The sequence below is a fragment of the Lissotriton vulgaris genome, chromosome 6, assembly GCF_964263255.1.
Source record: "Lissotriton vulgaris chromosome 6, aLisVul1.2, whole genome shotgun sequence".
NCBI classification, from domain to species: Eukaryota; Metazoa; Chordata; class Amphibia; order Caudata; family Salamandridae; genus Lissotriton; species Lissotriton vulgaris.
In genome coordinates, this window is record NC_141694.1 from 1,046,605,471 (window position 1) to 1,046,625,761 (window position 20,291).

The window sequence follows — 20,291 nt, forward strand, 5'->3', positions numbered from 1 at the left end:
TCCACTGACAACGTGTGCCCCAAGTATTCAATTTCATTGGTAGCAAACTTGCACTTTTCAGCAGCAACAGTTAAACCGGCACTTTGAAGTTTGTGTAACACATTATTTAGAATTTTGTCATGGACAGTTTTACTGTCCCCCCACACAAGTACATCATCCTGAAAAACTAACATGTTTGGTATACCTTCAAGAACTTTACTCATAACCCTTTGAAAAACAGCTGATGCAGAGGACAATCCAAAAGGCATCCTTAAAAATTGAAAGGCCCCCTCAGGAGTAACAAAAGATGTTAAATGGCGAGATTCTGGATGTAATTTTATCTGATGATAAGCATTTGATAAGTCAATTGACGAAAAATACTTAGCATCTCTAACTGATGCCACCATTTCGTTAATTTTGGGTAAGGGGTAGCGATCTACCCAAATGTTCTTGTTCAGATCTCTTAAATCGACACACATGCGCAATTTGCCGTTGGGTTTTCGCGCCAAAACAACTGGACTAAGCCAATCAGATGCTTCGATAGGTTCTATGATGTTCTGCTGACATAAACGATCAAGTTCTACTTTAAGTTGTGATCTCAACACAAAAGGAACATTGCGCACTTTATGGACTACCGGTATAGAGTCAGATTTAAGGATAATGCGATGCTCACATTTTTTAAGACACCCCAATTTTGGACTAAACAAATCTGGAAATTTTTTATGCCATTCTAAACTTGCATCTTCTTGAGTTACCATAACTTCATCAGAATGTTTTTTGTGCCAATTAGGGGATAATAAAACTTGATCAGGATGGTTAGGATCAAGGGTCATTCCCAAATTCCAAAGTTCTTTCCATCCTAATAAAGCTCTGCCTTTTTCTACAACATACACAATTCCAGAAGTATTTCTGTCTTTAAAAATGATTTCAGATGTAAAACATCCAATCACAGGTAATTTGATGCCTAAATAACCTACAGGAGTTTTTGGAGAACATGAAAGGTCAGGTTTACCACAAGTTTCCCACATGTTTTTGTCGATAATAGTATATAAGGAACAGGAGTCTGCCCAAAGAAATAACTTATGACAATTAATCGTAACTTCACACTTGGGAGGTTGAATTTCATCAGAAATATGATTAACTTCATTCCAAATTGCCATGACTTCAATGTCACTGTCACTATCAGAACAAATAGGTTGAGCAACAAAATTAACAGAATTTTTCCATGCGTTAGGATTGTCAGATCTACACATTTTGGCAAAATGGCCAGTTTTGTTACACTTAAAACATGTAACATTTGATGCAGGGCACCAAGAATTTTCAGTAGTATGTCTTGTATTTCCACATCTGAAACAAAACTGTTTGTTAAAATTTTGTGTCTTGCTAGAAGATGGTTTGTTATACAACATGGTGTTTTTATTACCACTGGAAAATGTTCGAGGTTTAGTTCTGACATCACGTTTAGTGTTATATCTATTATCAAAAGATTTTGGTTTATTATTAACTATGGTACATACATCACTAGATTCTTTGCTATCAGAAAACTTAGAGTCTTTACTGTGTGCACCCAATTCCTTAACATAACGAGAATTATTCTCAACCCTTCTGGCAATTGAAATGGTTTTGTGAAGAGATGGATCTTTTAAATCCAATAATTTCTCTTGAATTGTTGTATTATTAGTTCTATTAAGGAACTGGTCTCTTATAATTTCTTCATGTAAATCTTTAAACTTGCAAGTAATTGCTAATCTTCTTAAAATAGTAACATATTGTTCTACAGATTCACCTGGTAATTGTGCTCTTGAGAAGAATTTGTCTTTCCACAACTATGCTTGTTTTTTTGCCAAAATTTTCCTCTAAAGCTTTTAAAGAATCAAGATATTCATCAGAAGAAAATATTTCAATTTTTGAACAGTCAAATACAATTTCTTCATCACTGTGATCTTCATCACCAACTTCACATACCTTAGGAATATTATTAGATTGTATAGGTAACGTTTTTAACACCTTCCTACCTTCTACACCAAGACTATGTTTAAGAAGCGCTAGTTTGCGTGAAGCTACAAATACTTCTCCACCTATAGCTTCTAAATATGTCTCAAAGGACTCGCGCCAATCCTCCCAATTCATAGGAGGAACACCAGGGTCCTGTAAGAATTTTGGTGGAGCTAAAATGGTATTGGTTTCCATGCTAACAAATTAATAACAATAAATAACAATATAACAGTTAGAGAGAAAGAAAAAAAAATTAATTAACAAAATAAAAGTAGTCACCGTTGTCTTAAATGTAGTTTGGTTTTCTTCTTTTTTTTAGAAATCAATACCATTTAGAGTTAAATTCAGTTTAAATGTTTTAAAACGGCTTATACACGAAGAAATGGTTGATTGATGCTGAATACGGCGTGGTTGCTAGGGAAACGCGCCCCAGAATGCATTGCGTGGCCCACAATGCATTGCAAGTCGTCGTGCGTAGTTGATGAAGCTCAAGATGTCGCCGCTGGAACGCTGGCTTCAGCGCGTTCAGTAACGCGAGGAAAACAAACTTAAATGATGCGCAACTCCAACGCCGACTTCAGCGCATTCACGAGCACAAAAACGAAGTCTGACTTAAAAAAATGCAAGTAGGCGCCGTTTGAAAAACAAAATTGTTAACACGCTGTTTTGTTAAGCGCTTCCTCTCCAATAACATGCCGCTTTTCTACAACGCTTCAATATCATCAATAGCCTTCAATAACATGTCAATTTTTAGTAAAGTTGATGCGTTCCGCAATGTTTATATAATCATGCAAGTACACGAAATTGCAGAGTTTACTCACATGAGATACAAATTCATGAGTTCAAGTGAGACGTGAGTTAAGTCGATTTGAAGCAGTCCTTGTTAATGAGATAACGTGAAATCTGTTCTTTAGTTAGTAGCAGTTGAAGGCTTCATTTGCTTTTTTTTTTAAAAAAAAGAATAAAAATCTTGTTAGAACATCACGGGGTCACAGGTTGATGGGTTGTTTCCTCCCTCGTCGCCACTTTTAAAAGTAAGGAACACAGGCAGAGGTAGTACAAGTGAAGAGGTTTATTTGAAGAAAAAGACCCCTTAGATGTTCACACCAAAGCAGCAATCTTCAGAATGACCAAAGAGCATTCTAGCTTAGATCATAGATATGTTGACATTCTAATGGCTTATAGAAACATAACATATAAGAATGTAACAATCTAAGCCTGACTTGGGTATAGTAAAATCTGTGTATGGATTTACAGTGGATTAATATATGCCTGCTATTTACTTCAAGACGACAAAATGTGCCTCAGTCTATTGTATGTCGGAACAACGCATGCCTTTACCAGGCATGCAGTTACTCCAGTCTTTACAACAAATGCGTCTTTACCACGCATTCCTTTAACACGCATATCGTTACGACAATATGCTCTAGGGGAAAGTGCTGGACTTTGCAGCAGTATAATCTTCTGTTCCAACTCCAGTCTGCGCAATAGTAGGGAAAGTGTTGGACTTTAAAGTCCAACAGTGCTTTCCCTAAGGCATGTTGTTGAAATGACATGCTGGTAAAGGAATGTGTGGCAAAAACGCAATTGTTGTAACAGCTGCGTTGTAACTGCAGCGAGTGGTTCGGCTGTTGGGGTAAAGGCTGTTTTCCGCCTGAATTATATGTCAGGGCGCACTGCGAAGAATTCACACCTGTAGTAGGGCAACATGAGCATATCTCAGCTGGTTTATCCTGTTTACCCTTGACAAGATCAGTTTTGTCATATTCGCTGGAATAACCTTTCATCAAAGGGTTGGTTCAGTGCTGTGCCATCTGTTACTGTGTAATAGAAGCCCATTGGGTCATATGTGATGTCACAGTGGAGGCCCAGGATGGACTGACGGGAAGTTGGAAGGGAGCTTGGGCTATGGTATTTCTTGGTGTCAGGAGTGGTCCCTTCAGATTTGGCAATAAGGACCTACTACGTTCATGAGGCATGATCACTATACTGAACTGACCCCGCATACTTTATTTTCTGCCGTTTTAGAATATTGGTTTTGGGTTTACATAGGTCTTGGTAAACTTGTGGATTTCTATCTTTTAGGGCAATTACACTTGTTTTCTGAAAGGCACAACCTTTCAGTGAGTATTTTAAAATGTTGCTGTACATTGGAGTGCATTGGTCTTTCAATGGGTTTAATGTAAAAATACAAATATACTAGTTTTCAAAAAGGTAAGTTTCAATTCTATTAAGGACGTGGAGGTGAGGATTATGTTAAACGTTCTTATTTTATTACTTCCAACAGACTTCAACTTCAAACATAAACTACCTTTCCCAGAATACTTAGGGAAACGACTGCAAACAAAATTCATCCAATAACAGTCCATGTCCTTCCGGACAGCCTCATGATCATTGCAAAGGGTAAATGCGTGGCCCGCTTCCCTTGACCAGTCCTGTAGGAAAAAATCCATTGCTATTGCCAGTGGATCTGGTTTCCAACTGAAGTATTTGGCCACCTGATGGTCAAGACAGGAGGCAAAGAGGTTGACTGAGAAGGGGCCCCACTGATTGCTTAGTGTCTTAAACACCTGAGGGTCCAGTTGACACAGTCTCATGTTCAGCCAGTCCCTCAAGCACCAATCTGCTATTTCATTGGACACGCCCGGAAGGTATTCCACTGTGACTGATACGTTCTTTGACAGGCAATAGGTCCAAAAGGCTTTGGGCAGGTTCGCCAAGATCTTGGATCTGGTGCCCCCCAAATGATTTATGTATCAGACTGCTGAGATGTCCATTTTTAACAGGACCCATCTCACCTTATCCTTGGTCCATGACTGAACCGCAAAGGAAACTGCCATCAACTTGAGGCAGTTGATATGGCGAGATTTCTCCACCGTGGACCATTTTCCTCCTGCAAATGAGGCCCCCAACCTGATTTGCTGGCGTCCGATTCGATTACTAAATCTCGATAGGAATTGAATATGGCCTGTGTGAGAAGTTGGCCGGATATGTGATGTCCACTAGTCTAGTGGACACCCTGTATCAGTCCAAACAACCCTTATGGTGATGGTTGTAAAGTCAACCTTATAGACCAGCTATCCTAGTGGTAGCATGGAGAAAGCAGTCCTAGGCTAAAACTTCAGAGAGCATGTGAAGTCAGCTGTTTTACCATATGTAACCCCTTGAATACCAAATGAAAGGACACCACACAGGTTATATATAAAATATATATGTATTTATTACTAACACAACCCCTCGGAACTCTTTATGGGATCAGTGGCCAAAGCACATAACAAGATACTTAATTATCGTACAATAAGTTGCACAAAATACAGTTGAGCCCTAGGGGCGTTGCAAACCATATACTAAAATAGTGTTATAAGAAGCATGTCACAAACAGGGAGTAGGCCTAGGGAATCGCTGGGGCTACACTGAACTACCAAAGGTTAGGAAGCAGGAGGCCCACGGGAAGCGTGTGCAGTGTCTTAACACACATGCAAGTTACCATAGGGATACAATGGGAACGGAAGAGTCAGAAACTAGTTGATTTAGGACACTTCCGGATGGACTAGGAGAAAGCTACTGAAAACTAGGACACTTGGATAGTCAATACCCACAGGAGCACCAGAGTACTCGTGTTACCTCACCCATAAGAGCCGGGTGCATAGGTGTCAAGTTGTGTCGGGTTTCGTCGCTGAATCCTATGGAGACCTGTAAATCGATGCTGCAGGTGACCAGGAGAGAAGTGTCCGGTTGGATCCAAGGGTGGATCGAGGATGAAGAGGACCTGAAAGCAGAGGGGACAGAGTCTGGGTCATTAGCCAGTGACCAGGAAGGAACCACGCGATGTTGTGAAGCAATCAGGTGATGTCGTGAAGCTTGTCTCTGCAGCCACGAGGTCCAGGAGGCGTCGTCGACGACCAGGCGCTAGAATCGAGCTGTCCCACGATAGATCTAGATGTCTGCGGTGTCAGGACCCAGATTGGACCCAACGAGCCTTGGCAAATGCAACCCACGCAGGAATTGAATATTCGCTTCGAGTCAGACCAGCAAGGTCTGGGGGGGCTTCTCTTTTTCAGGGAAGTAGGAGCAAGCCTGGAGCAACCAGGCCAGCGGTGTAGATTTAAAGGTTCGCCTTCACAGAGGCCACTAGCCAACGGGCAAGTGACCGGATAGGCGCGTCGAGCTCAAAAGCAGCAGCAGGCCCCACGCGGCACTCGTGGAGTGTGGAGGGCTGTGCGTCGGTGCAAATGTGGCTCAGGGCTGGGGCTTCTCAATCCCCAATGCACAACTTCGAGGGTGCCTCAGAAGCTGCGCAATTAGCAATAAGCAGGTTTTTCAAGATGTCCGGTCCCACGTCTCTCGTCGCCTCCACGGGTCTGAGCTCTGCTGCAGATGTGGGTCGGTGTCAGAGAAGTCTGGAAGTCCAGTTCCTGTCTGGCTCTGTGCTCGGGCTCTGGCGGGAGCGTCGACAAAGCAAACTGGTAAGTCGCTGTTGGTGCCTGTTTGCACAGGGTGGTCACTCCTTGACCACAAGGGAGATTCTTCAGTCTTCTAGTTGCAGGAGAATGTCGAAGGTCCAGAGTTTCGTTTCAAGTTTCAGTTTAGGATAAATCTAAAATCTCTAGACTCAGCTCCTAGCTTTATACTGATTAAAGGGGCTGGATTACATGCTAGGTCCCTCCTATGGGTGGGACCAGGGAAGGGGGTGGTTACACCCCTTTCCCTTTGTCCAGTTTCGCTCCAGAGCTGGGGCTGGAGTGCCCCAGCAACTGGTTTGAACCGGGCTATGCATGGAGCACCTTGTGTGCCCCAGGCAGTGTCTCATTTCATTCAGCCCTCCCTGCCCCAATACACTATGACCTGTCTGGGGTGGTGCTAGCACCTCCCAAGACAGGAAACCTATTGTCCAAGCCTCCCTCGCTGGTAGGACTCCCAGCAGCAGGAGGTCAGACTTGTGTCTGTGGCAGCAGCATCCATTTTGTGATTCTGAGGCTCTGGTTAACTTTAACCGGGATTAACAGGAACAACATGTCTTCTACCTCTGGGAGGGTGGAATGCTACCCCCGTCGCCAGAACTGGCGAGGGGGTAGTATTCCAAAGCGTATGACACCTTACAAGACATGTTTTGATAAAGCCAAACCAAAGTTGGCATTAACCGCGAGGATTATAATGCACTTAGGAGTATACGGTATGGCTATATCATAGAACAGCTATAAGGACATGGTTCCGAAAGCTGCAGACCAGCTCAGCTCATGCTAGAGCACCATCTCACATAAAACCAAGCACTCTGCTTTCAGGATTGTTAAGGCCTGCCATAGGAGTGACTTATAGGTGCATATGTGTCTATATATAAGGTTAGATATAGGAATACTATATCTAAGCAAGGGGTGATTACACGACCTTGCCACAGCTGAGTGATCAGCCAGTTGTGTCAATTTGGATGGCCAGCCAGGGGTGGCATAATACATGCTGCAGCCCCTGGTAGGCCTTGGATGCACCTATGCCCTGGGTACCTATGGTACACTATACAGGGGCTCATAAGGTGACCCAATATCCAATTGGAGATGTACCTAAAGTACATGGAGTCCATTTTAGAGTGAGAGCAGATAGCCTGGGGCCCTGATTAGCAGGATTCCAGGCCAACTAAGTGGAAAACCAGCTAAACACTAGCAAAAAGTTGGGGTAACCATATAGTCAGATATATATAATCAGAGGGGAGAGAAGGAAGTTATGATCCGTTCAGCTTCCTTTTTACATATATCAAAAAATCAGGGGGGGAACGGATCACTTGTCCTGGGTCACCAGGGTTTTTGGAGTACAGTGGATAGATCAGATTTGGGTAGACTGGAGTGGGGTAGATTGGAGTGGAGGTGTTGGGTAGTTTAGCATGGTGAGTGTGGTAGATTGGGTTAGAGTGGGGTAGATCGGAGTGGAGTAGATTGCAGTAGATTTGAGTGGAGGAGTGGAGTTTATTGAATTTGGGTGGAGTGGGGTAGACTGGAGTGGGGCAGATTGGAAAGGGTTAGATAAGAGTAGAGTGGGAAAGATTGGAGTGGAGTGGGATAGATTGGAGAAGAGAGGAGTGGGAATAGATTGGAGAAGAGAGGAGTGGGAATAGATTGGAGAAGAGTGGAGTGGGAATAGATTGGAGAAGAGTGGAGTGGGAATAGATTGGAGAAGAGTGGAGTGGGATAGATTGGGATAGATTGGGGAAGAGTGGAATGCAGTGAGATAGTTTGGGGAAGAGTGGAGTACAGTGGGATAGATTGGGGGCGTGGAGTGGAGTGGAGTGGAGTGGAGTGGAGTGGAGTGGAGTGGAGTGGAGTGCATGGGGTATGTTGGAGTGGGGGTAGATTGGAGAGAGTTGGGTGGAGAGGAGTAGGTTGGAGTGACGAGGAGCCTGGTAAGAGTGGAGCAGGGTACATTGTAGTGGGATAGATTGGGTGGATTATGATAGGGTAAATTTGAGTGGAGTTGGGCAGATTGGAGTGGGCGGGGTAGGGTAGATGGGAGTGGGATTGACCAGAGTGGAGTGGGATATAATGAGGTACATTGGAGTGGGGTAGATTGGGTGGATTATGATAGGGTAAATTTGAGTGGAGTTGGGCAGATTGGAGTGGGCGGGGTAGGGTAGATGGGAGTGGGATTGACCAGAGTGGAGTGGGATATAATGAGGTACATTGGAGTGGGGTAGATGGGATGGATTATAGTAGGGTAGATTGGGGTGAGATAGGAATGGGGTAGATTGGGGTGTGATAGGAGTGGGGTAGATTGGGTTGAGATAGGAGTGGGCTAGATTGGGGTGAGATAGGAGTGGGCTAGATTGGGGTGAGATAGGAGTGGGCTAGATTGGGGTGAGATAGGAGTGGGCTAGATTGGGGTGAGATAGGAGTGGGCTAGATTGGGGTGAGATAGGAGTGGGCTAGATTGGGGTGAGATAGGAGTGGGCTAGATTGGGGTGAGATAGGAGTGGGGGAGTTTGGTGTAGATTGGAGTGGGGGTGGATATGATGGGGTAGATTGGAGTAGGGAAGCCTGACATGAAGTGGGGTAGTGTAGATTGGAGTTGGATAGAGAGGGGTTGGATTGGGGTGGAGCGGGTTATATTGGACTCTAGTGGGATAGATGTGGGTGCCATTTGGTAAATTGGAGTCAAGTTGGGTGGTGTAGATTGGGTAGAGTGAAATGGAGTGAGGTGGATTGGGGTACAGTGGAGCGAGGTGGAGTGGAGTTGGATAGATTAGAGTTGAGTCGAGAGTTGAGTGGAGTGAGCTACCTTGGGGAATCGTGGGGTGGGGTAGATTAGGGTGCACTGGGATAGTTTGTGTGGATTAGAGTCGGGTAGATTGGAGTGGTGTGGGTGAGGTGGAGAAAAGTAGAGTGGGGTAGATTGGAGTGGTGTAGATTAGAGTGGGGTGGGGTAGACTGCAGTGGAATGGGGTGGTATGGAGTGGGTAGATTAGGGCAGATTGGAGTGGAATAGATGGGGATATATTGGGGATGGGGTAGATTGGAGTAGGGTATATTTGGGTGGGGTGTGATGGGTAGATTGGAGTGGGGTAGATTTGGGTAGAGTGGAGCGTGGTAGAGGGGAGTGTGATAGATTAGAGAGGAATGGGGTAGACTAGTTGGATTAGAATGCAGTAGATTGTTTTACATTTGAGAGGGGTAGATTCTTACATTTGAGAGGGGTAGATTGTTTTACATTAGGGAGGGGTCGATTGTTTTACTTTTGAAAGGGGTAAATTGTTTTACATTTGAGTGGGTAGATTGTTTCACATTTGAGTGGGGTAGTTTGTGGTAGATTGGAATGGGTTAGTTTGGATTATAGTGGCGTAGATTAGAGTGGAGAGGAGTTGGATAGATTGCAGTGGGGTAAATTGGAATGAAGTGGGGTAAATTTGACTGGGATAGATTTCAGTGGAGTCGGGAAGATTGGAGTGGGTTGGATTTGGGTGGATTGGGGTAGATTTGAGTAGGGTAGACTGTGTAGATTGGAACACAGTGGGGTAGATTTGAGTAAAGTGTGATTGATTGATGTGGGGTTGATTGGGTTAGATTAAGTGGGGTAGAGTGGAGTGGGGTATATTGGGGTGAAGCAGGGTAGATTTTGGTAGAGTGGAGTTGGGTAGACTGTAGTGGAGTGGGATAGATTGGATCATAGTGCAGTGGAGTACAGTAGATTGTAGTGGGGTAGATTGAGTTGGAGTGTGGTAGTGAAGTAGGGTAGATTGAAGTGGGGTGGGGTAGATTGTAGTGGGTAAATAGAGTGGGGTAGATTTGGGTAGATTGTAGCGAAGTGGGATGGGGTAGATTTGGGAACAGTGAAGAGGAGTAGGATAGATTGGAGTGGGGTAGATTGGGATGGGGTAGAGTAGAATGGTGTGTGTGGAGTGGAGGGACGTGGAGTGGCGTGTTGTCATGGAGTCAGTAGCGTGGAGTGGCATGTCGTAGAGTGTCTTAGATTGGAGGGTCGTAGATTGGAGTATCGTAGAATGGAGTGATGTGGCATAGAGTTGAAGGGTATAGAGTGGAGTAGGGTAGAGTGAAGTATGCATGGTGTGGCAGGGGTGTGGAATTCAATAAAATATCTACTTGTCCATGGGGCAGGTTGCTTCATAAATCTACTTGTCCTGTAACAAAATCCACTTGTCCCTTTTGTGCCATATAATGCGGCGACAAATCACGGCAGCAATCTCATTATATAAGAGTTCTGATATAGCCTCTCTAATTATTCCAGGGCTCGTACCATAGTAGGGTTGAATACTAGCAATTCCCTTATGTTGCTACGTTTCTGCAGGCCTACATACTGGGGCTGAAGGTAGTAGTAAGCAATAGTTCAAGGGTTGGAATGCCCTTTTGAGTCTGTGCAAACCTACTAACTTGCGTGTTTTAAGGGTTTGCACCAACTCTTTTCTAATCTTTTCCCGTACTGAAAAGGTTGGAAATTTACTCTTGACAGTGGCAGACGTAAAACTTTTTACAGGCTTGGGAAAAAAGTGCTTGGATGAAAGTGAACTTGAAACAGTCAGATTTTCACATGAGCTAATCTACACATATACAGTCCCAAATATTTTCTAAGAGTACTATTTCTTGGCCTACTTCTGTAAATTTGTGTGAATTCCCGGAAACTGTATATATGCACTTAATGCAAGGATATATACAATGGATGCACTTTTGAGACTTTCTTTAATAATTGGGCCTCCAGTTAGGCCTGGCGTTAACCATGACCTTTTGTGTTTAATAAAATTCTGTCGCTCTCTCTCTCTTTTTCTCTCGGTCTATCAGCTGGCTTCACTGCAAGTGACAGTATTCTGCTCTTTTACAAGGAGCATATTGGCACACAAAGTAGTTTTGTTCAGTGCCTGTAACTGCTGTGGCACTCTGCTTTTTGCGACCAAAAACAATTTTTGCTTTTGCCAATGCTTCTTAGAATCGTGAGGGCCCAGCAGCTCCCACACCGATAAGGTTTTACAAAAACCATGCCTAAACAAGTCACACATTTACAAAACCAAAAGGCTGACCACTAATTTCAGACCTGCTGTCTTTGCCAAAGCTCGTTTATTTTTGTTTCCCATAACCATATTTAAACTGGTTAAACTGATTTTCCATGATGAATATTTTTGGGAAATGCAGGCATACATCAACATGTAACTAAATGATGCTGTAAAGATATGGTACCAAAAATCTTACAGTAGTTTAGCAAAATATATTTTTTCCTACTAGCATTTTTTTGTGAACATTTTATTTTGAAAGCAAAGAACATCATTGTTGCTTTCAAGCTTTGGCAAATATTTGCATATAATCAGAGAGCATTGTGGGAGCATTATACATAGCCTCATATTACTAAACTTTGAAAATGTGTGTACACATTTATACTGGAACCAGCTTCGGTAGTGCAGGCAGAGTTTACAGCATCTACTTTTAGTACTCACCCTAATAATAAAGCTTTGCATTAATGAAACTGAAGACCTCTGAGGCGGAAGCCGGAGGCGCTGTGACTCGCATTTTAAAATTGTATTTTGTGTTTGAATTCACTTTTTAAAAAACTTCTGTACCTCTAAACAGAGCTCCTCTCTGTATTCACCGCCTTGCAGGCTCCATACCAAACAGCGGATCTAACGCTGCACCGTAGGAAAGAAAGATTACACGGACGCCCTCGCTGCTCAGCGCGAGGCCACGCCCACCCGTGAGGCCACGCCCACTTCCCACCTCCCAGCCTATGAATAGCGCTAGCTGACAGCGCGTGTGCCAGAAACTGAAGACCTCTGAGGCGGAAGCCGGAGGCGCTGTGACTCGCATTTTAAAATTGTATTTTGTGTTTGAATTCACTTTTTAAAAAACTTCTGTACCTCTAAACAGAGCTCCTCTCTGTATTCACCGCCTTGCAGGCTCCATACCAAACAGCGGATCTAACGCTGCACCGTAGGAAAGAAAGATTACACGGACGCCCTCGCTGCTCAGCGCGAGGCCACGCCCACCCGTGAGGCCACGCCCACCTCCTCGCTCTTTAAATGTGCCTCCCTCGCAAGTGCAGCGGACGAGCGCAGCGGGAGCGCCGTTAGCGCGCCGAAGGCGCGCCTAAGGCAAGCCCGTCTGCGCCCGTCCGCGACCGACCGGGACTAGGGGCCATACCCCCTACAGGCTCCAGCTCATCCACGGCCAAACCCATCCGCTACACTCGCAATGATTTACTAGCTCTTAACAAAACCACCACGGTTGCTGGATCGCCTCCATGCATCCAAACTGGCCCTGGCCTATCTTATGGACCTATCTCTTGCCGCTCATGTCGATGGTCAAGCCTGGGTCAACTTCCAACTGATCATCACACACTCCCCACCAGCAACCAGCTGGAACTGAAATGCCTATACTTTAATGCCAGATCTCTTCCTAAACATGCATTAGACATCTGGGACATATTAGCATCTAGGACCCCTGATCTGGTCCTTATTACCGAAACATGGTTATCTGACGCCAGTGCTCCAGACCTGGCCAACGCCCTTCCCCCCGAATACAAAATAATCACACATAATAGACAAAGCCAAAAAAAAGGAGGTGGAGTTGCTGTGATCTTCAGAGACCACCTAACATGTCTCACGGAAACGACACCTGTCTACCCCGAACATGAGATTCTTCCATTTAAAATCCTCGTGGAGAACCTCATCATACTAGCCGGTGCAGTTGTCTATAACCCGCCAGGACAACAAACCAGCATAGGCACCAAACTACTGAATCAATTGCTTCCATCCTGCCTGAAACACAAAAATTACATGGTCATTGGTGACTTCAATGTCCACTATGAAAATACTAATGCACCCGGATCGTCACAGTTGAAGTATGACATGGAAATACTGCAACTTAAGCAGTTGGTTGAGGGCCCCACACACTCAGCAGGACACACCCTGGATCTCCTTTTTACTAACATTGAGTCGACTACCATGAAGGAAATCCTCCCCCTGTCCTGGTCTGATCATTCCATGCTATCCTTCTCCTTTAAACTCCTCGGTAAATCCGCGAAGCCCAGATCCACCCCTCTCACCACCAACAGAGCTTGGAGACTAATCAATGACTCCAACTTTCAAAATCACTTTCTTGAGATAGATGTCATATTGCAGGATGACTCCTCCGTCTGTAATAACCTCACTTTGCTAGAAACCAGAATTCGCCAAACTTTAGATAAACTAGCACCCATGCGGGAACTAAGAAAAAAAACAACTACCAGGGAAAAATGGTACACCCCTCTCCTTAAAAGCCTCAAAAAGGAATGCCAGAAAACTGAACATCGATGGAGACAAACCAAAGATTCAGAAACCAGAGCAGACTATGTCACTAAGCGGAAACAATATATTCTTGCCATTCGAGATGCGAAAAAAGCATTCTTCACGCAACGAATCCATGAAAACCACAACTCCGCAAAAGAACTGTTCAAAATTGTAAAGGAGCTTAGTAATCCATCCAGCACCTCACAAACCCTCACCCCCTCAACTGAGGCCTGCGAACGTATTAGCACCTTCTTTGTCGAGAAGATTAATAAAATTTACTCCACCTTCACCCCTTCACATTCCTCTTCCCTGCCCGATAACCCCGACGAAAATTCGCCAATATCAGACAAAGATAATGTCCATCCGGACGCAGGCAATTCCCCACGTCTAACCAATTTTCAACCACTTTCTGAAAACGAGGTACTATCGGTTCTAAAGACAATTAAATCAGGCTCTCCAGCAGACCCATGTCCTCATTTCGTGTTTTCTGAAATTGCACCGACACTCTGCCCTTTCATCACCAAACTTTTTAACCAGTCCCTCACCACCGCGTCTTTTCCAGAAACCTGGAAGCACGCATCTGTAACCCCCCTCCTGAAGAAAGCCGGATCCGACATCCTCAACCCGGAGAATTACAGGCCAATTTCCCAGCTCCCTTACCTCTCCAAGGCTTTGGAAAAAATGGTTAATATACAACTTTCCAAATACCTGGAAGACAATTCACTTCTGGACCCCACCCAGACCGGCTTTAGAGCCAATAACCGCACCGAGGCAACGTTGCTGGCAGTGTCGGACAGTGTCAGATGCATCACAGATCAAGGGGGATCTGTGGCTCTGATACTGCTAGACCTGTCAGCAGCGTTTGACACGGTATCGCACGACTGCCTAATAAACATCCTCCTGAGCAAAGGAGTGCAATCCACAGCGTTAAGATGGATTAAATCATTCCTTAGCAATCGCACCCAAGCTGTGCGCATGGGCCAATTTCACTCAAAACCCTGTCCCATCGGCTGTGGGGTCCCACAAGGGGCCTCACTAAGCCCCACTCTCTTTTTAATGTCTACGTTTCATCTCTGGCTGACATTGGAAGAAAGTGGGGCATCGGCATATGTTCCTATGCCGATGACACTCAGCTGATGGTGACAATGGAAGGGTCGGAAACAACTAAGAAAAAACTACTCAGCTGTCTCTCCGAAATGGCAGAATGGATGCGCAACCACTGCCTAAAATTAAATGCCGGAAAATCGGAGATACTACTGTTCGGAGGAGCCAAACTCTCATGGAACGACACATGGTGGCCACCGTCTCTGGGATCAGCCCCCGTCCCGAAACAGTATGCCAGAAATCTTGGCATCATGATGGACGACGCCCTGTCCATGAAAGACCACATCCGCATACTCTGGGGCAAAGGTTTTGCAATTCTCAAACTCTTGGCAAAAATTTTCTCCTGGATACCTTTGGACTGTCGACGCACAATCACCCAGGCCCTCCTGGTTAGCCGCCTAGATTACGGCAATGCCCTGTTCGAAGGGATGAACGAGCAACTGTTCTCCCGCCTACAGGTCCTACAAAACCAGGCGGCTAAACTGGTCTGTAACAAAGGCAAGCGAGATTCGGCCTCTGCATGCCTAAAAAAACTTCACTGGCTACCAATGCGTCAGAGGGCCACCTTCAAATTACTTTGCCATGCGCACAGAGCCCTTCATAAAACGGGCCCCATTATCCTTCAAGAGAAAATTGAATTTTATATCCCCAACAGGAATCTAAGATCCAACAACTCAGCTCTGGCGAAATCCAAGCGCATTTACAAAGTAAGGACTGGTGGACGCGCCTTCTCATACTTGGCGGCTAAAAGATGGAATGAGTTACCTGTGGACCTCAGACACACCACTAACTACCTCCAATTCCGCCAAAAATTAAAAACTCACCTCTTTCCCAAAAACTAACCCCCCAGCACAGTTTCAGTAGTCTTCTTTTCTTACAGCGCCGTGATATCCCATGGGATGAGTGTCGCGCTTTATAAATACCAAAAATAATAATAAATAATAATAAATAATAATAATGAACCATAAATACAAGCTTGAACAACATTTAACAAATGACACAAATATTACCTTAACTGCAGACATTGCCCTTTCCTGATTCATAATGTGGTACTGTAAACTGGCAGACAAAGGCTTTGTGCTGTAGGGTGTTGGCCCCACTTGTCCCAAGGACAAAATGCACATGAAAACTTGTTGCCCTTGATCCCAAACAATATGTCCCGGGCGTCGGGCGCACTGCCATTACAGACAACACATTTTCTTTTTTTAATTTTTTTTATTGACAACACAAGCAATCAATCATTACAAAAGTAATTCATTACTAAATACAGAACATTAACATAAAGTTCCAGAATTCATAAAGTATTAAGTCATATACCGGTTAGCAGAAGAAATCATTCAAAACACAAGTAGGTGCGTATCACTTATTGAAAAATTAATAAATATCAACTCATACATGGAAACAATATTCCCCAAATTTTGTCTACTTTCTTAAGTGAGCGATCGCCTCGTATTCTAGCTAGGGAAAGTTCCATATCGTAAATTTCTTTCACCAACCGCCACCATTCGGTTATATGAGGTGGTTTATTCGAAATCCATGCCCTTGCTATGACCAATCTAGCACAAGATATTAAAATAAACAACAAATCTCTAAATGGAGCAGTAATTGGTTGCATTCCTAGAAGTATCATCTCAGCTGATAATGAAGCATATGTCAATTGTTTTTGTTTCAGAATGTTTTTCACATTATCCCAAAATGTATGTATAATAGGGCATGAAACCATCATATGCTCAAGGTCAGCCGCGAGCAGGTCACATTTTGGACATTTTGTACGGTCGTAGGGAGTGTTATTTCCTGACCACTTAGAAATTTGAAACGGAGTGTAGTACAATTGACATACAGTCTTATAGGCTTGAAGCTTTAAACTGGATGAATGAACCAAATTATTATCATTTCCCACTATATTCCCGGAAGGAACTTGCGTTCCTCTGGGAAATTGCGTCTGACAGCCCCCCGTGTACGAAGAGCCAAATGGGGTGGCAGAGCCTTTTCCACTCTTGCTCCTAAGTGGTGGAATGACCTCCCCCTGGACCTGAGATCTCTCCCGTCTTTACAGCACTTCCGCTCTGCCCTAAAAACTCTTCTCTTTCGGCAAGCATACATGTAAGGCTCCCTGTCTCCTTCTTTGATCATTCTCCGATCATTCTGTTAGGCGCCTTGATACCTGCGGGTTATTGTCTTGCGCATTATAAATCGCCATTCATTCATTCATTACTATTATGAAAAAATGTAGAGATGTTGTTTGAAGATATACACATCCCTAATTTAGAAACCCATTTCTGCGCTAATTTAGGGCAGTCGTCCGTTTTAAATTGACTGAAGCATTTATACCCTAGACTAATTAAAGCTTTATTTTCCCCATAAATACATGTCCATATTTCTGAATCTGAAATTTCTTTAAGTTTAATTTTACCAATAAAAAAATCGCGAATCTGCATATATTTAAATCGCATGTTTTTGGGGAGGTCATAAAGTAATCTAAGGGTATCAAATTCTAGAAAGCCTGTTGAACCATATAAGTCCGTCAACTGGGTTATACCTTGATTAGCCCAAATTCTCCCCACGGAATCGCTAAAAATATCGGGTAAACCCGGATTTTTCCACAATGTTAACTTAGGGTGAAAAAACGAGGTTTTATCAATAGCCATTATCATATTCCAAATGCGAACCGCGTCTTTAGCAGTCTTAAACCTGACTCTCTTAAAATAATTTGGATTGTTTGTTCTCGCTAAAAATTGTATGGATTTAAGTCCTAACATAAATTGGTGAAAGTAATATGGATTATTAGAATTAAAGAGGCTGCGAATTCGACCCAGAAAAGAAGCATAAAAGTAGGTTTTGAAATCCGGGAAATTTAGACCACCTTTAATAGGTGTTAGTTTCAAAAGGACAGACATTTTCAATTGAAATGATCATTACATTTGATTTGCACCGAAATATGGTTTATTCCACATAAACGATAATGTGTGCAAAAGTCATCACCTAGTGTATTGATGTGTTTTGATCGTATTCAAATATTGTTTCCACCACATTTCAGAATTACACAAAAAATGCTTCATTTGTCCTAATTATGATATATTCTGAAACAGCACAGTTAATGTTTTTTTTTGTTTTATGCTAGAAAAAAAACACGCTACACACTCTTCCGACATGGATACTCATCAGGATTGTCACATAAATTCTCACACTTTGAAGTCAGAGAAAGAAAAGTAAACACCAAGCTCCCTTGGAAGAGAGAACTTGACATTTGACCTCTGTCTTTGAATTCACAGCAAATGCGACAGGATGAGAACAAAATTTAAAGGCCTTTTTACAGTAATCAAGTTTCTGGAAGAATACAGTAAACCAGGTTTGGACAACAGGGCGAACAAACTCAAGCTGGACAGCCTAAAGCAAACAAAAGCCAGCAAATAGAAAGCCAGATAATGTGAGTTACAAACCACAAAGGCAGTTGTAAGCAATGGGCGGAATGGAATGCCTTCCTAGGTCAGCTTTCTGAATGTTCCAGAAATGTCTTTAGCAAACCAGACAGCTGTGCTGCCTGGTAGTCTTCTACCTAAAAGTGGACCCTCTTGAAGACTGTCAGTTTGTTGAATCCAGAGATTTTAGCAGGGCAAACCTATTAGAAAGAGAGCAATGACTCCCAGGTTATGGCAAGGTGTTAGTAGGTCTGTTGTCTAAAAAAAAATCCTTGAAGCAGAACAAGGCCACAGTGGTTTGTAGAAGAACCCCAAAGGGTCTGCCTTAATCAGAGTGTTCAAGCTGTTACACCAGTTATTATAAGCTAACACTTAAGAGAGAAAAAGGTCTTCTGAAATCAACCACCGCACAGTGGCCAGGCACTGTTTTAGGTGAATTGCCAACCAATCATACATATCTTATTGACCGTGTCAGATTCAATTATTTATCGTACACCCTCATGCTGGCTTGTAGCCAGGGCATAGCCTATGTTGCCAATTGAACACAATCTCCCCTCTGATTGAAGCAAAGGGAGTACTTCTGCCTGCACTTTAACATTAGGGGGTTGTTTGAGGAGGTAAATGGAAAACCGACAGCCTGCTGCCACTTGTGTTACAGATGGCAGTATTGATATTAGACATGGAAGCAGCACGTCTACTATGTATATCTTAAGAGTTTCTACAGGCCTTCACTGTGCTCTGTACAGACCGGATCAAATCATGTGGTGACTAAATCACTTGACCAGTGGAAACTGCTGATAAAACAGTGTTAGTATGATGCTGGAACCTATTCTTGACAAGTGGACTGCCTTTATGGATCAACGATTCAGTGATAGTCCTTTTAACATCTATCCACTTTAGACTAGGAGGAAACTATTTGGTAATAAAGCTTTCAATAAAGAAGTCAAGCTTGAGACTGCTGATTGGTAATTTAGTTGTGGACTCTATACCTTTCCTAGATGTGCTGCATTATTAGTTGGCAGAATTGAATGACTCAACAAGTGACTCCCCAATAGTAATTGTCACATCCGGACCATCAAGCTTGTCCATATTGCGATGATCTTCTAGGCGCTGCATTTGTGCTGTAGTACAGTCCTATTTTTGGCCTCATGATGATCGTTAAGGAGCAGTACAGCGTGGACAATTTACTCGTTATAATCTGCCACATCTCATGCTAAAAAAAGTTTTCAGTCTGCATATATGAAGTCTCTTCTTGCCCGATTGATCTTGAGAAGGTAACGTTGGTGAGTGCAGGGGAGGTTCCTTTTTCATATTTTGCACAGGAGAAGCACTTAATGATGAAATGCTAAAAAGAAATCCAAGCCAAGAGATGAGGCCCCATTTCTTTTCCTATGGGAAGCTCTTTGGCATGAGCAATTCCTAGGTGTTAAGTGGGAAAGACAGCTGCCTCTCATGGCTGGTAAGCAGTTTTGAACAGGTCTGAAATTGTTTGGGGGAACTAGTCCTCTGAGTCCCTGTTGGCCCAGATATAATGGTATGCCCATAGAGTTCCTTCCAGGTGTACCATTAAATAGGGTTGTAGGTACACCTATTTTCTTAAGTGTTTGATAATTGCCACATTGTGGTATAAAGCAGTGTTATTATTTCTATTTTATTAATATTCTCTTCCTTTGGTTTCGATGATAGAGAAGCAAAGCGACATGCCAGACTTATCGAAGTCACCTTATAAAGATGAGGATGCAGTTATCATTGTAGCACCTGGCAAATTTGACTCCTGAATGAGGGAAAGTATACCTGTTTAGTGCTTGTGCTGAGTTTGTTGATAATATCTAACAGAAGAGGGTCATGTGTGTGATGGAGGAGGGGACATGGGGCGATACATTGCATAATACAACACATCTGTGTAACCTTTAGGCATTCAAATGTTGTATTAGTAAAATTAACCTGAAAAACTGTACACCATTGGTTTTTGTGATGTCTTACTCAGTTGGTACTTTTCTTACTACTGAACCTTGATAGAACTGAGATGAATGTTTTTGCTTGACAAA

General features: G+C 43.4%; 1 protein-coding gene across 1 annotated transcript in view; it reads left to right on the forward strand.

Annotated features, from left to right (window-relative positions):
* Positions 1-20,291, forward strand: part of NUP133 (nucleoporin 133) — a 1,523,409-nt gene that overhangs the window by 224,232 nt on the left and 1,278,886 nt on the right. The gene's annotated exons all lie outside the window — the stretch shown is intronic.